Genomic DNA, 16,644 nt, shown 5'->3' with positions numbered 1-16,644 from the left:
GCAAAACCTTTATGGAAACAAAATGATTTTCTCCTGAGATCTCTCACTAGTTGAAGAGCTAGACATGTATCTCAAAGTTTCTTTTACCTTCAAATATACGCCAGATGTGTCTTTGGCGACAACTTGGGAAGCACATTAGGCTCGTATCTGAGGGAAGATTATTGCCATTTCCTCACCGGAAAAAAAAATGTAACAATGTACCAAACAATTATTCTAGCAGAAAAGCAATTATCTTTGAGTTGCTTTCAATTTTCACTTACTCACTAGCACTATTTGGTGGTGGAAAGTGTGGGTCTATTTTTTCACATATTAATTGTATTTATACTGTACGTGATAAGAAGTTTATTACTAAATAAGATTAATATATCCTTTCTTTAATGATATTCACTAAAAGATCACACTACAGGCATACCCCGCTTTAAGGACACTCACTTTAAGTACACTCGCGAGTAAGGACATGTCGCCCAATAGGCAAATGGCAGCTCACGCATGCGCCTGTCTGCACATCCTGAATAGCAATACCGGCTCCCTACCTGTACCGAAGCTGTGCGCAAGCGGGGAGACTATAGAGCCTGTTACACATGCATTCTTTACATCAGTTATGCACGTATATGACGATTGCAGTACAGTACATGCATCGATAAGTAGAAAAAAGGTAGTGATTCACTTTAAGTACATTTTCCCTTTGCATACATGCTCCGGTCCCATTGCGTACGTTAATGCGGGGTATGCCTGTATATAACACTTATTTATATACTGTAGGGGCGCCCGATTACACCGTTTTTTCAGAAAAGCAATAAGGCTAGCAGATTGTTCGCTCACAAACTAAGAAAAGTTCAATCATTAACCTTTATCAAATCAACCAGATTGGGAAATTGAGGGGGGGGGGGGGGGTGGGGTCTCATGTGATGCACAGATTACAGAGGGGGAGTTTATAGATTTCTACAGAGCAATCATAAACAAAATCAAGAGATATTTGGAAAGCGATTAGAAACATGCCTAGACTTTGGTCATCTGTGGATTTTGAGTCCTGAGGATCAATGCCTGTTGAACTCTGAAATTGCACAAGATTAAATACTCTCAGTAATTAAAGAAATTAAACTCCTGGCCCTGATGATCTCTCCAGTTTGTATTATATTATGTTTAAAACACTATTCGCACCATTTTATAAAAGGCTTTTCAACGTCTTTAAGAAACGGAAAGGGATTCCACCTCTGCTGAGGGCCAAACATCAGTAAACCCAAAGCCAGATAGGGACCATTACTATTGTATGTATATCTATCTTTATTTATATAGCGCCATTAATGTACATAACGCTTCACAGCAGTAACACATGACAATTGTATAAATAACAAATAATATAAATAACACATAAAAGGGAGAAGTGTTTCAGACATAAAAGTAACATTTAGAAAAAGGAGTCCCTGCTCCAAAGAGCTTACAATTGAATTGATAGGTAGGAAGAATGTACAGAGACAGTAGGAGGGCATTCTGGTAAGTGTGTCTGCAAGGGGCCAAGCTTTATGTATCAGGTGTATAGTATTAGCCACAGTGCTACTCAAATGCTTCATTAATCAGGTGTGTTTTAAGGTGGATAGAGAGGGTGCTAGTTGGGTATTGAGGGGAAGGGCATTCCAGAGGTGTGGGGAGAAAGATTTAAGGAGGGAGAGGGCTTTAGATACAAAGGGGGTAGAGAAAAGACATCCTTGAGCAGAACGCAAGAGTCAGGATGGTGTATAGGAGGAAATTAGGGCTGAGATGTAAGGAGGGGCAGAAGAGTGTAAATCTTTAAATGTGAGGAGAATTGAGTATGAGATGCGAGATTTGAAAGGAAGCCAGGAGAGTGATTTCAGCAGAGGAGTCGCTGAGACAGATTTAGGAAAGAGTAGAGTGATTCTGGCAGCAGCGTTTAGGATAGATTATAGGGGAAACAGGTGAGAGGCAGGAAGGCCGGACAGCAGGAGGTTACAGTAATCAAGACAGGAGAGAATGAGGGCCTGTGTCAGAGTTTTAGCAGTCGAGCAACAGAGGAAAGGGTGTATCTTTTTGTAATATTGCAGAGGAAAAAGCGACAAGTTTTAGATATGTTTTGAATGTGAGAGGAGAATGTGAGAGGAGTCGCGTGTGACCCCTATGTAGCGTGCTTGGGCTACTGGGCGTATGACAGAACTTCCAACAGTAATGTGGAAGGAGGTAGTGGGGCCAGGTTTGGGATGAAATATGAGGAGCTACTACTGCAGTAATTACCACCCCCTTTCCATGTTGAGTGTTAGAGATGTTATGTTCTTTGATAGACTTAAAATATTTGAGGAAACAAGAAAAATATAATATTTCACAATCTGAGTACTTCAAATACATTCAAATCACTTTATCACAACTAAATTCCAATTTTGAAGGAATATTCATTGTACAGGAACATCAAAGAGGGCTGATCATGGCTGCATACTCGATCTTGAGTCCCTTAGATTGAAAAACACAAACACAGTTATGACTCTATGGGAGAAGGATGTTGGGAAGAAAATCACAGATGATGATTGGACAGATATATTGGAGGCTGCAGCTCATCTTCTATCTCCACAATTAATAAAGAAAATAGATACAAAATGTTGATGAGATGGTACTTACTTCGGATAGATTAGCACATATTTATAAAGAGGCCAGTGAGCTCTGTTAGAAAACCTGTGGACACAAGGGCATACTACATCACATATTTTGACATGTCCACAAGTTATTCCTTTCTGGGTGGAAATGAGAGTACAGATCCATCAAACAGTAAGGATTGAGCTCTGATAATGGTCCTGGGTAAACAAAGCCCAAATATCCGTTTAAATGGACAGCATGGCACCACGATGCACTATATCACATCAGTGGAAGCAAATGTACAGTGCACCACCTCAAATTTTCATGGAGAAGAGAAATGTTTTAGAAATGGAACAATTCACTGCAATATTAAACAATTCCCTGACTAAGTTTGAGGGGATATGGTTCTCCAGAATAACTGCTTGTCCTGGGGACATTTCATCCATGCAAGATATGAGTTTAACCCTGTATAGTTACGGGTCAGTTTAGCTCCTGATTACCAATTTGTTAATAGATTATTATTATGAATCTTATTTGATCTTAGTAATGAATTTACTTATTCTGTATATTCAAATGTAATTACTCTAGTCTCCACATATATTGTTTGTTTCCCAATCCTTCTCACCCCCCCTTTTTATTTTTCTCTTGTTTTTTGTGTACCCCATCCCATATAACCCAACTTAAAATATATATATTTTTTTATTTTTTAAAAGAAGGGGGGACTGCAATAGCAATAATATACACTAATTTATCCCTATGTCATTGGTAAAGAAAATGTATTTATAATGATCAGAATCCCTTTCTATCTAATATCAAATTATATGGACATTATATCGATGACTTCTTAATTGGTAATACAGTATGTCTTTTACCCCAGTTTGTGAAGACAAACAATTGAAATTGTTGGATTTAAAAGTTTATATTGAGGCTGAAGATTAAATTATTTGAATATAATTTGTATACTTAATTTCCCAGGTATCTCCATGTGTGTGTTCATGGGTATCTCTCCACATAAATTATAAGTGACTATTGGGAGATATAAATCAATGAGTACTCTGCTAAATAGGGCTCCCTCTTTCTTACACTCTCTCCTTTCCTCTGATAATTTAGGCTGCAGAGAATTGTACAGTATTTGCAAAGCAAAAGAATGGCAAATGTGAACTTCACATATCTCTACTGAAGCGAGTATCATTACTAGCACTTATACCAAACTTCTTGTAATGCCTAGAGAGGAAAGAAAGGCGCACGCTCCACGGTGTAATCAAGTTTAAAAATGGGTTGACGTTTAAAAAATACATCTAGAAGTAGTGAATTATGCACTCACAAAAGAGGAAATGAGATTTGATCTCAATGCTTATTATCTATCCTCTATTGTGAGTGCATATCTTACCACTTCTAAAAGTAGTTATTACACCATGGAGCGTGCACTTTTCTTTCCTTCTCTATAGATCTTCTTTTGGACTTTCTATTAAATCCTCTTTGGGATGTTTTGAAGAATTCTATTGATTCTATTCACTCAATTGGTGGTTGTTTTTTTTTGTCTTTTATTTACTGTTTGTTACATTCACAGGAACCCTGCACCATTATTACACTGTGTTGTGACTTTGTTCCACAGTGCAACACTTGTATATTAAAGTTATATGTTTTGAGTGCACTTTTTATTCCCTGTTGCTCTTCCATTTTTAGAGCAACATCGTTTAGTAATTAGAGATTACCAACACCTTTTTAGTAGAGTATGTATCGCCTTTCCCGTCTTCTTGTAATGTCTTTACATTTTAAGAGTTTTCTTCCACAAGCTATGAAGAAAGGTATTCCGTTTTGGCAATTCTTACAAATTCATAGAGACTGCAGTAATGTTTCTGATTTTGTTTTACAGGCTAAGGCACTTTATTAAAAATACATATGTTTAAAGGTTATTAGAAACAACTTTTGGATAGAGCTTATACAAGAGCTTAGACTATAAAACAACTGGACTTTTTCAAGAGAAATTTGAAATATAGATGCTGTCTCTCGGGATATGATTAATCCAGCCTTTGGAATTGTTATCTATTATTGTAAGGAATTGAGAGATTTTGCTAAATTATCCATATACTGTACCATGCATATTTTTAAACATCCTCAGAGTAAGTTTCAGGAAAGTGCACTCTTTGGGAGTTGCCGTGGTTAGTAAAATTAAGTTGGGTTGTCGCCCAAAACGTAAATTCAGATGTGGTACTGGCAGCATTTATAATAATATCACATCCCAGAAAAGATTTACTCACGAAGAGAAAATGTATAGGATTAATATATATTTTCTAAAGTCCAGGATAACTTTTGTGGTTCATTTATATGATTAAATAACATTATTTATAATATAATAATGTTGTTCTTATGAATATATATATATATATATATATATGAATGTAGATAAAAAGTTCCAATCGCGCAAACTGTTCCTGGTAATGTAGCGGTTAAAAGCCGAATCCTTGCTGCTGTTGCCACAGAGGGGCTCCGCTCTCCCTCTTGATGTCCGTCACAGGATCTTTAACAAATGGAGAAAAGACACAGCGCACCAGATTCAATGGCAAAAAATGTGTATTAGAGGACACACAAACATATATAACTTACGCACATGTAATTAAAAGCAGACCCTTCACAACACTAAATGAGAACTATGCCGACTGACGATCGCAATGTCTCTGGAGCTCCATATACATATGTATATGTGTATACAACAAAAAACAAACAAAGATGCCCAAAGCTACTGCCAATGTGACAAAAATACACAGTGAAATATCTATATATTCTCTTGAAAAAGGGTCATTTAGTTCAACCCTTTGGCCAAAGTGTCTTAAGCTACTTCCACTTCAAGGCATGACCGTTAGCAAGCCCTAACACTCCCTGAGTTCAAATTCTTATTTACCTGTATAATTAGGGTAAGAATGATCAGCATTGGATCTGTCGTAACCCAGCAAAATGAAACTGACCTGCCAACTTGGAAAGTGGGGAGGGGTCAGGCTTAAACCTTTGGGGGGAGGAGCCGCTAACCTCCCAAAAACAGCTGAGACCAGCTGCACATAGTTTATAAACACACAGATACCCAACAGGCTCTGAGAAACCCAAAACATTACCACAGTATTGCACTGTGTATTTTTGTCACATTGGCAGTAGTTTAGGGCATCTTTGTTTTGTTATTTGTTGTATGTATACATTTAGCCACGCCCTCTAGCACTCCTTTTGACACTTATATATTTATATATTATATGTGGTAATGTTTGGGGTTTCTCAGGGCTTTTTGGGTGTCGGAGGTAAGAGCCCCTACACCCGGCCATCCTTAACACTCGAGCTACCTGTACATCCAGAGATGGAAAATACCGGACACATACATGTCCTGTATTACTTCTCATTTTTCGGCCAATCTGCGAAATACCGGTCTGTCCGGTTCAAAACCGGACACCTCGCAACCCTCCCCACAAAGCATGGATAACGTGAAACCGTTCCTCTTCGATCGGTATCCCAAAATGTGATGATGTTTGGATTATTTCTTTTTTGCATTTAGAGTTTGGTGTATGTATTATTTCTTCTGATGACCTTTGCTCTTGTGATGGGACTGATGTTTTTAAGATTGTTTAATAAAAGGATTACTTTTTATGAAAAGGTGCACAGATCCGCTCTCTAATCTTTCTCTGTATGACCTATTGTCTTCTATTGATGGTTGGTGCACGGTCATAATCCTGTTTTTGGACATTTCAAAGCATGATAAAATTATGGCTGAATCCCTGAGCTATTCCTGAAACTATGTGAGACACACATTTTTAAATATATATATATATATATCTCCTTTAGTACTATGCACAACGCATCTAAGCTATAATGGCTAACTTTATAAAACACTACATGCAATAATAGACATTTTCTTTTATTATGAGCATGTTACGGGGTTAGTTCTAGCTGATAAGATTCTTATGGTCTGAAGTAGCAGTGATAATAAAAACCAAGTTATAGAAATGTTTTTTTTTTTTACAGAAACAAAACATAGTAAGTTTCAAACTCCTCAAACATATCTTTATATTTATATAACATACTAGACTATAAAAAAAATCTTGTGTAGGAAGCCTGTGGAACGCATGTATTGGTGCCACGACTGGTGGAACAGTTGTCTATGCATGCGTCAGCACACATTTAAAACATTTGTGTTTTTTTTTTAATCAGTATACACCAAAACACCCTCCAACCCAACCCCTCGACCTCCATTATGCATATTCTAAAATAAAAGATCAGCTTTTGTGCAATAGCTTGGAAACATTACATTGACAGGACATTAAATTACTTTTGTGTTTGTGTGGGGCAGGGGAGACGGCTCCAGTGTGTGTGACCAATTAATTAGCATTATTGGAGAGCTCATCGCTTTGAGTACTTTCTGCAACTTTTTGCCTATTTTATGCCACATGCTAATCTTATTGCCAGCAAAGTAAAGCAGAATTCTCCCCACTTTCGTGGTTCTTTTTTTGCGGTGAAGGGGAGATAGAACCTGTTGTGTCCTCTCCAGCTCTGTAAAATCTACTATGATCTATAAAACATAATCTCACTTACCACCAATTTTACCACATTTTGAATAGCCAAGAAAGTTTAATGTGTGCAAAATCTGGGGCATCTGATTATCCTCCACCCAGGTGTGAAATGCATATGCAAACAGATGCTCATCCAGCACTGAGTAAATCAATTAGTATTCTTTTGTTACAGTAATTGGGGAACCTTCCTTAAAGGACATTGCAAAACAGCAGTAATGTATGCAAAATTGCAGTAAAAGTTAATGTCCTTGTGAAATTCTATTTAGAATGCAGAATAAGAATGCACATTACTTGTATTTTAATACCCAGGATATTTCATCCTGGAAAAAAAATGTGCTGTCGTGTTCTGAATAGGCAGATACTTCTTCCTTATTCATGCCTATTCAATATATTTTCTCTGGAAGGCAATTTCAGAGAATTCAGTAAATTAGCAGTTGAACAATTGCAGAATTCGATGATTTTACATGACGAAGAGATGACATATTGCCGTTCTCTAGTAATATTGTATTTCTGTCGTTGTGTACAGTAAGTGTAAAAGCTTTATATTATCGCCTGTGCATGTTTCAGCACATTTCACTGTGAAACTCCCTTCTTATGCAAGCCTAGCTGCAGAATGCTGAAAATACATATGTAATGAGTAATAAAGTTTACTGCATGGCTGTCAGATCTATTCTTCTATGCTGCGATGCTTCTATGCTTGAGATCATAGGAGAGTACGTTTGTTGCAAAGACTTCAGCTACATATGATCACATTAAATTCTGAGAATATACTGGCATAAGTCAATAAAACCCAAAACTTTTTAACCAAACTGAATTTTTCCAAGTGAGAAAGACACTTTTCTAAATTGAGATGCATATCATTCTCCTTTATATTAATTTAACATTTATTCTATACCCAGCAGGGCCATGCACGGAGGCCCTCTAGCACTGAAGGAAGTGATTAATAATTGGCTATTTATCTGCTTCTCTCTATATTGTAATGTTATGCAATATTAAGCCATCGGAAGAGGTATTTTTGTCATTGTACACGTCATATACAGAATACAATATTATATTATATATCACAATAAATATCGAGATTGAACATTACCACTAAATGCATGGAGATCTGGGAAACTAATTTAACGTTAAACAAAGAATATGAATCAAATGTCTTAGCTGCGGAACGTGGGAAATGCCAGAAAGGCTTTCTAAGTGCTGAACGGTGGCAAAATACACGTAATCAAATATGGCAGAATCATTTCTTAAACGGATAAGCTAACCAATTAACCCAGCCGTTGAATTCGATACACATTATATACACATTACAACTCCAGTCCTCACGCTCCACCCCCGGCCCCTCCCCCCCAAAGGTCAGATTTTCAGGATATCTCAGCTTCAGCACAGGTGGCCCAATTAGTCTCTGCTTCAGTAAAGGTGTCTCAGTCAGTCCTTGCTTCTGCACAGGTGGCTGAATCAGAGGCTCAGTCTTTGATCCCTGCTCTAAGCCACAAAAAAAATCTCCATGTGAGCCAAATCATCAGAATAATGGCAGCAACAATATAAAAAAAAGCCTGTGTCTAGTTTGGCGGCTCCCAGATGACGTTTATACTAGAGATTGTTGCATTTTGTGTATGGATTTGGACCCACCTCGGATCGTCCTGTTCCTCAGTCGCAAAATCTGCCCTTTCCGAAAATAAGTCCCTGCTTCAGCACAGGTGGCTCAGTCTGATTGACCCACCTGTGCTGAAGCAGAGATATCCTGAAAACCTGACCTGTAAGGGGGGGGGATCATGAGAACTGAATTTGAGACCCCTTGCATTAGAGGATAAAAACAATGTAGAAAGACTTACTGTTTTAGGTGCCACTGACAGACACGGTCACGTAACCACAGCAGTTGCGCCACCACTGTGGACAGGAAGTCTTGCTACGTTTGTATTTGCATGTAAACATTTTCAAAAGTATTCCATGTTTTTTTTTTTTTTTTCAACTCTTCCATCTGGTCAGTTAGCTAACAAACACATCAGTATATCAACATATGCTCTTCATCAAAAATCAGTGTGAAGTTAACTTGTGAAAATAATTGACATTTTATATCATCTCTATAGTAACACGCTTTGATATTAATGAAAAGTGGAAATTGCTTTTCAAATATTTTAATCTATTTCTTCTCAAGAAGTGAATTTTATGCCATTAAGCTCTTCTCTGTTAGAAGGATCGAAAACACTTGGGTAAATGCAGTTTAACTGATGTTTTCACTGAGTACGTATTTCTAAATAGATATATAGCTATTACATATCTTTAATTAAAACAGGGCGATTGCTTTTGTCACGGTTGCCTATGAAATGCATGTATTATATTATATTAATATTCAATAGTGTCCATGGCGCATTAGGAGCTCCCTCCAAAACACACAACCCATCCCAACCCCCAAATAATGACAGACACATAGTGTATGGGGAAAAACAAGGCACAGCTTTATCTATATGTTAGATATAAGGGAGCTCACGCAATGCAAACAAAAAGTAGCGGAAAAAGCGCAGAGATGCAGAATATCCATTTGTTTGAGATAAAATAGTCCCACAATAGGACTATACATTACAAGAATAACAATGTTACAATAATGAACTTACAACTAGCTTGGAGGTGTGAGTAGGGTGACAGGGAGATCCGGAAGTGAAGCTGTAGGAGCAGAAGTAAATCATGACATGTAAAATACTTACATAATTGCTCATTCATATACTGTAAATACATGCTTTAAGACATATTAAAATTATAAATAATAAAATGGCTATTAACTTGAGCTCTGTATAGTATGCAAAAATGGCTTTCCAAATCTATATGTACTGTATATATTTCCTGAGTTGGAACCGCATGAAATATTGGTGACCTGTATATATCTATTTATAAAATCATATAATGGCTGATATATGACAAATATACGCTACAATAATGAACAATCTTATTACCAGCCATTATACAGTATATAATTTAACCTAAGCTTCAAAAACACCATGTTATTAGGATGTAGCCTGTTATTCTCTTAACAGGGAAGTGAAAGGCAGACTTTAATAAACTGAGGTCTAATCTAGTAGTAATACAATGGGATGATGTTTTTGCAGGGAAAAATGTAGAAGATAAATGGGCAGTCTTTAAAACATTGTTAGAAAAGCACACTTATCAGTGTATACTCTTGGGTAATAAGTATAAAAGAAATAAGTCAAAACCAATGTGGCTAAATAAACAGGTAGGGGAGGAAATGGACAAGAAGAGGAAGGCGTTTAGATTCTTCAAGTCAGAAGGGACAGAGACATCGTATCAGAATGATAAGGAATGTAACAAAAATTGCAAAGGGGCAATTAAATTAGCAAAAATGGATAATGAAAAAAGGATTGCAATAGAAAGTAAGGTCAACCCTAAAAAGTTCTTTAAGTACCTTAATAACAAAAAAATGAGAAAAGAAACTATGGGACCCTTTCAGTGTGAGATGGGTAGGCAGATTATTGGAGATAAGGAGAAAGCAGAGGTATTAAACAAATTCTTTGCCTCTGTGTTTACCAGGGAAGAATCAAGTTCAATAGTAGCGCCACAGGAGGAAGCCACAACCTCCATATTAATGACCAATTGGTTAACTGAGGAAGAAGTTCATAAGCGACTTGAAAAAATTAAAGTAAATAAGGCACCTGGCCCCGATGGCATACATCCAAGAGTTCTCAAGGAGTTAAGCTCAGTAATAGCAAAACCATTATATTTAATATTCAAGGACTCCATTTCAACAGGCTCAGTACCACAAGATTGGCGTAAAGCAGATGTGGTGCCTATATTTAAAAAGGGAGCTAGATCACACCTGGGGAATTACAGACCTGTAAGCCTGACTTCAATAGTAGGGAAACTACTTGAAGGTTTAATACGGGATAATATTCAGGAATACCTAATGGAAAACAAAATTATTAGTAATAGTCAGCATGGATTTATGAAGGATAGATCTTGCCAAACTAACCTTATTTGTTTCTTTGAGGAGGTAAGTAGGAATTGAGACCAGGGTAATGCAGTTGATGTGGTCTACTTAGATTTTGCAAAGGCTTTTCATACGGTTTCACACAAGAGGTTGGTGTACAAAATAAAGAAAATTGGACTCAGTAATAATATATGCACCTGGATTGAAAACTGGTTAAAGGACAGACAACAGAGGGTTGTCATAAATGGAACTTTTTCAGGTTGGGCTAAAATCGTGGTAGGGAGTACCTCAAGGATCGGTACTGGGACCCCTGCTTTTTAACTTGTTTATTAATGACCTAGAGGTTGGGATCGAGAGCAAAGTCTCCATCTTTGCTGATGATACTAAATTTTGTAAGGTAATAGAATCAGAGCAGGATGTAATTTCTCTTCAGAAGGACTTGGAGAGACTGGAAACGTGGGCAAGTAAATGGCAAATGAGGTTTAATACAGATAAATGTAAGGTTATGCATTTGGGATGCAAGAATAAAAAGGCGACTTACACATTAAATGGAGATATATTGGGGGAATCCTTGATGGAGAAGGATTTAGGAGTGCTTGTAGATAGCAGGCTTAGCAATAGTGCCCAATGTCATGCAGTAGCTGCAAAGGCAAACAAGATCTTATCTTGCATCAAACGGGCAATGGATGGAAGGGAAGTAAACATAATTATGCCCCTTTACAAAGCATTAGTAAGACCACACCTTGAATATGGAGTACAATTTTGGGCACCAATCCTAAGAAAAGACATTATGGAACAAGAGAGAGTGCAGAGAAGATCCACCAAATTAATAAAGGGGATGGACATTCTAACTTATGAGGAGAGGCTAGCTAAATTAGATTTATTCACATTAGAAAAGAGGCGTCTAAGAGGGGATATGATAACTATATACAAATATATTCAAGGACAATACAAGGAGATTTCAACAGAACTATTCATCCCACGGGCAGTACATAGGACTCGGGGCCATCCCTTAAGGTTGGAGGAAAGGAAATTACACCAGCAACAAAGGAAAGGGTTCTTTACAGTAAGGGCAGTTAAAATGTGGAATTCATTACCCATGGAGACTGTGATGGCAGATACAATAGATTTGTTCAAAAAAAGGTTGGACATCTTTTTAGATGGGAAAGGTATACAGGGATATACCAAATAAGTATACATGGGAAGGATGTTGATCCAGGGATTAATCCGATTGCCAATTCTTGGAGTCAGGAAGGAATTAATTTTTACCCCTTAATGGGGTTTTTTGTTTGCCTTCCTCTGGATCAATAAGTAAGTATAGATCTAGAATAAAGTATCGGTTGTCTAAATTTAGCATAGGTTGAACTTGATGGACGTACGTCTTTTTTCAACCTCATCTACTATGTAACTACAGTATGTAACTATGATTCATTATTCTCTTAGAAAAGGGATTAGTTCAATATAATTCTTGAGACCTCCGGGAAATTTAGATTGAAACATAAAGATCCAATACTGTTCCCTTTTTGTTAGTTGGAGGTCCCTATTTCCTAGTCTCTTAGTTGCTGGCACCGTCTCAAAACCCATAAACCTGAGTTTAATCGAGTCCCAATTATGGGTGTGTAAAAAATGCCTAAGCAGGTGGGTGAGAGGCTGATTTTTCTCAATTAGTTTCGGAATGTTCTTAATATTTCTAAGGTGTTCCAATATCCGCATTTTAAGATTCCTCTTCATTTTACCAATATATTGGAATCCACATTCAAACAGAATGAGATACACCACATCAGTGGTAAGGCAGTTTATGAAGCTCTTTATTTTATATTTTTTTTAGTAACTGAAAGGAATCTTTCCTCTGCCAAAAGATCTGGAGGCCTTGTGACTGGATACACACATCTGCACCATTGCAGCAGACTCCCCCTGGAAGCTTTTCACGCACTGGCACTGTTATCTCTTGATAGAACGTACGGATCCGGGAAACGAAAGAACCAACACACAGACAGTGTTTCAATCCTTCCGCCTCTGTTTATTAAGCATTGGGTTAAGATTTTTATACAGAAAAGAAAAAGGTTTGGTTAGAGGTGTAACATAGGTGTAACATAAGGGTAGAGTTGCTCCGCGCTAACGTGGATATTGGAAGAAATCCCTCTTGCAGCCTGTAGTCTGAAGGGGCTTCCACACGTCCCCTATAATAGTGGGCTCCCACAAGGGGGGCTCACAAACAGAAAAAACAATAGGCAGACAGGCGCACTGAAGGGTATGATAGGTTTATTAATCTAAAACAGTGGACAAAGTATCCACTGATGCAAGGAATAAAAATAACAATAAAGCAAATTATTACAAAATTGCGGCAAGATTATGACAAATAAGGGTTAAAAACGGGACTGGATAATACACTAGTATATTCGGTAGGGGCAGGGGGTAACCACAGGGTCTAGCTACGCACTACAGAATGGATCCGGACCAATCCGAGTACTTACCCAGCTAGAGACAAGGGGACCCGCTCCCACCGGCTGCAAAGAACTCCACAGGAACTGCCACCACGTGACCTCTACGCGTTTCGCACGTAGTGCTTCGTCAGGAGGTCACGTCATAGCGTTGTCCCTGGAGTTTAAGTAGAGAGCGGCAGCCAATGGATCTAGTGTAATTAGAGCAAGTAGGAACACATGTGATACAAAGCAGAGGCAAATAAAGTTCCCTGCAGCATGTGGGGAGGATTAAAAGCACATATTAGATAGGAGCAATGTTAAACAGGTCCCAATTTAGCTTTAAATAAATCCAAAATCATACCAGCATAACTGTAGTGAATGTAGACCAGTATATACTGATATGGACAATTTTAAGGTAAACATGTATTAAAAATCTGTTTAAAACATATATAGTTATTAAATACTAAAACATGTTATCTAAAAATACAAAAAATGCTTGGAAACCGTGTGAACACCTAATAATTAATTCATTAGAATTCGTTCTTTTAAGAATTCATTCTTTTAAGAAAGGGACCAATTCTATGTAATCATTTAAACCATGAGGAAACCTCGTTCGCATGGTATAGATCCAGAATTGCTCCCTTCTACTTAGGCGTAAATCTCTATTGCCTAGGCGTTGATTAGCGGTAATTACTTCAATGCCCATGAAGGAAATGCCACTCGGGTCACACTGATGGCAATCATGAAAGTGTTTTAAAAGGTGGGTTAGGGGCATGTTTTTATCAATTAATTTTTGCACATTTTTGATGTTCCTCATGTGTTCCATTACCCTCACTTTCATGCATCGTTTAGTTTTACCGATGTACTGTAACCCACATTGGCACTGTAAAATGTACACTACATATGTTGTGGAACAATTGATAAAGTGATTAACTTTAAAACTACGTTTTGTGGTAGAGGAAACAACCTCTTTTTTATTCATTAGACACTAAGATCCAAAGGTATCTTTAATCTCTCTTCCCTTAGGATTGACTTACAACTATGCAATGTCTTGTCTAAGGGTCTAACATTCGCTCCGACAGCAAACCCTTCGGAGTTTGAATTATTCATAGACCTTCAGAAGTATCTGAGAAAACTGACATTGCATAGGCACTTTGCCAATTGTAAGGAAATAGAAAACAATATAATGGAACCTTTACCAGTAGCCACTAATCTATACAGCGACCCTATAGAACAACAGACATATAGGGATCTGGAAAGTTTGTTTCGTGAGAACCATACAGATAGTCAAACTGTTGAGGACACGAGAATTTTCCATTCTGGATATAAACCCAAATCGGTTTTTTACCCTTACTATTCTAGAGGACAATATGTCGAGTTGTTTGGGAAACTATTAGAACAAGAGTTCAGACACATCTGTAACTCGGCCTCAATCAAGAAGCGTAGTCGGTCCAATATGACAGCGAGCGAATCCCTATCCATTAAAAACTTGCGCACTAATACTGATATTGTAGTGCGTGAAGCAGACAAGGGAGGGGGAGTTGTCATACAGGACAAAATAGACTACTGCTTAGAAGCAGAGAGACTCCTGTCGGATCCCAAATCATATAAAAAATTGAAAAAGGACCCTACAGGGGACTTTCTCCTATCACTTAAAGTCCTACTTGATGAGGCCCTTGACAAGGGTATACTGAGAAAATCCGAATATGAGTTCATTTATATTCCATCGCCCACCATTCCCATATACTACCATCTACCTAAGATTCACAAATCGACTTCGAATCCTCCTGGACGCCCCATTATATCGGGCATAAATTCTATGACATCGAATTTATCCCAGTATTTGGATTTTTATTTACAGCCCTTAGTTACTGAGTTACCGTCATACCTAAAAGACACCACTGCGGTTATTAAACTATTACAACAAACCAAGTGGAAAACCGGATATAGATTGGCCACGCTAGATGTACAATCATTGTACACATGCATACCTCATCAGGCTGGATGTATGGCGGCTAGGCACTTTTTGGAGGCATGTAATTTCATTAAACAAACACAAATTGATTTTTTGTTATGCTCCATTGAGTTCATATTAACTCATAACTACTTTTTGTTCGAATCGGAATTTTATTTGCAGATACTTGGTACCGCAATGGGTACCAAGTTCGCTCCATCATTCGCCAACTTATATATGGGGTGGTGGGAGAAAATCACGCTTACTGAGACACCTCCTCCACAGTTAATTCTGTGGAGGAGATATATAGATGATATCCTCATCATTTGGGATGGTACAGAAGCCTCTCTTTTAGAGTTTGTTGCACAATTAAACACGAATACATGTAACCTCTGTTTTAGTGGGGAAAATAGTGAAACATCAGTACATTATTTGGACCTTGAAATTACCATCGAATCAGAGCTAATCTGTACCAAAACATATTTCAAGGATACTAATGTGAATTCTTACATTCATCCGTCTAGTTGCCATTTTAAACCCTGGATTGTTAATATCCCTTTTAATCAATTTGCACGTCTTAAAAGAAATTGCACTAATGATGAACATTTTCAGGATCAGGTACTCTTTCTGAAGGAAAGATTTATCCAGAAAGGTTATGATAAACACCTGATTGACCGTGCCATTGACAAAGTCAATCTCGTTAAAAGGACGAATTTATTAAAAAATAAGAAAAAAAGAGATAAAAGACTTGACTTTAGAAAAGGGTCTATCAATCCAAATCCAGTGGTCACGACTGAGCTTGCACTAACAGGGAGGGTAAGTCACGATGACCCAAAACAAAGCAATAAATTCCCAGTGTTTATCACACAATTTAATGATAAACACAAGGCCATACAATCGGCCATTGCTAAGCACTGGGGGGTTTTATCTCTAGACCCTGTGTTGAGTGCCGAGATGTCGTTGAAACCAAAGATTGTATACAAAAAAGCTCCAAATCTGAAAGGATTAATAGCCCCTAGCCAATTGAAGTCTGTTTCTTGTCAAAAGGGTACACTAAGATCCTATTTAGATCTGAAGGGCAACTACAAATGTAGTAAATGTAAAATATGTACCAACCTAATGAATAAAAAAGAGGTTGTTTCCTCTACCACAAAACGTAGTTTTAAAGTTAATCACTTTATCAATTGTTCCACAACATAT

The 16,644-nt window shown here is 37.6% G+C and overlaps 1 long non-coding RNA gene across 3 annotated transcripts in view; it reads right to left on the bottom strand.

The window, feature by feature from the left end:
• Positions 1-1,010: 1,010 nt before the first annotated feature.
• Positions 1,011-16,644, bottom strand: part of LOC142503355 (uncharacterized) — an 82,691-nt gene continuing 67,057 nt past the window's right edge. For 2 of the 3 annotated variants that reach the window (XR_012803970.1, XR_012803971.1), the window contains 3 exons: positions 9,743-9,791; positions 8,963-9,120; positions 4,432-5,101 (listed from right to left, as the gene is read on the bottom strand). This is a non-coding gene — a long non-coding RNA (uncharacterized LOC142503355). Of the gene's footprint in view, positions 1,055-4,431; positions 5,102-8,962; positions 9,121-9,742; positions 9,792-16,644 lie in introns of those variants that run through there. The other variant, XR_012803972.1, reaches the window with a different exon arrangement.

This window comes from Ascaphus truei, chromosome 10 (genome assembly GCF_040206685.1).
Source record: "Ascaphus truei isolate aAscTru1 chromosome 10, aAscTru1.hap1, whole genome shotgun sequence".
Taxonomy (NCBI): domain Eukaryota; kingdom Metazoa; phylum Chordata; class Amphibia; order Anura; family Ascaphidae; genus Ascaphus; species Ascaphus truei.
Note: the sequence above shows the minus strand (reverse complement) of the source record. Positions and strands in the feature narration are given on the sequence as shown.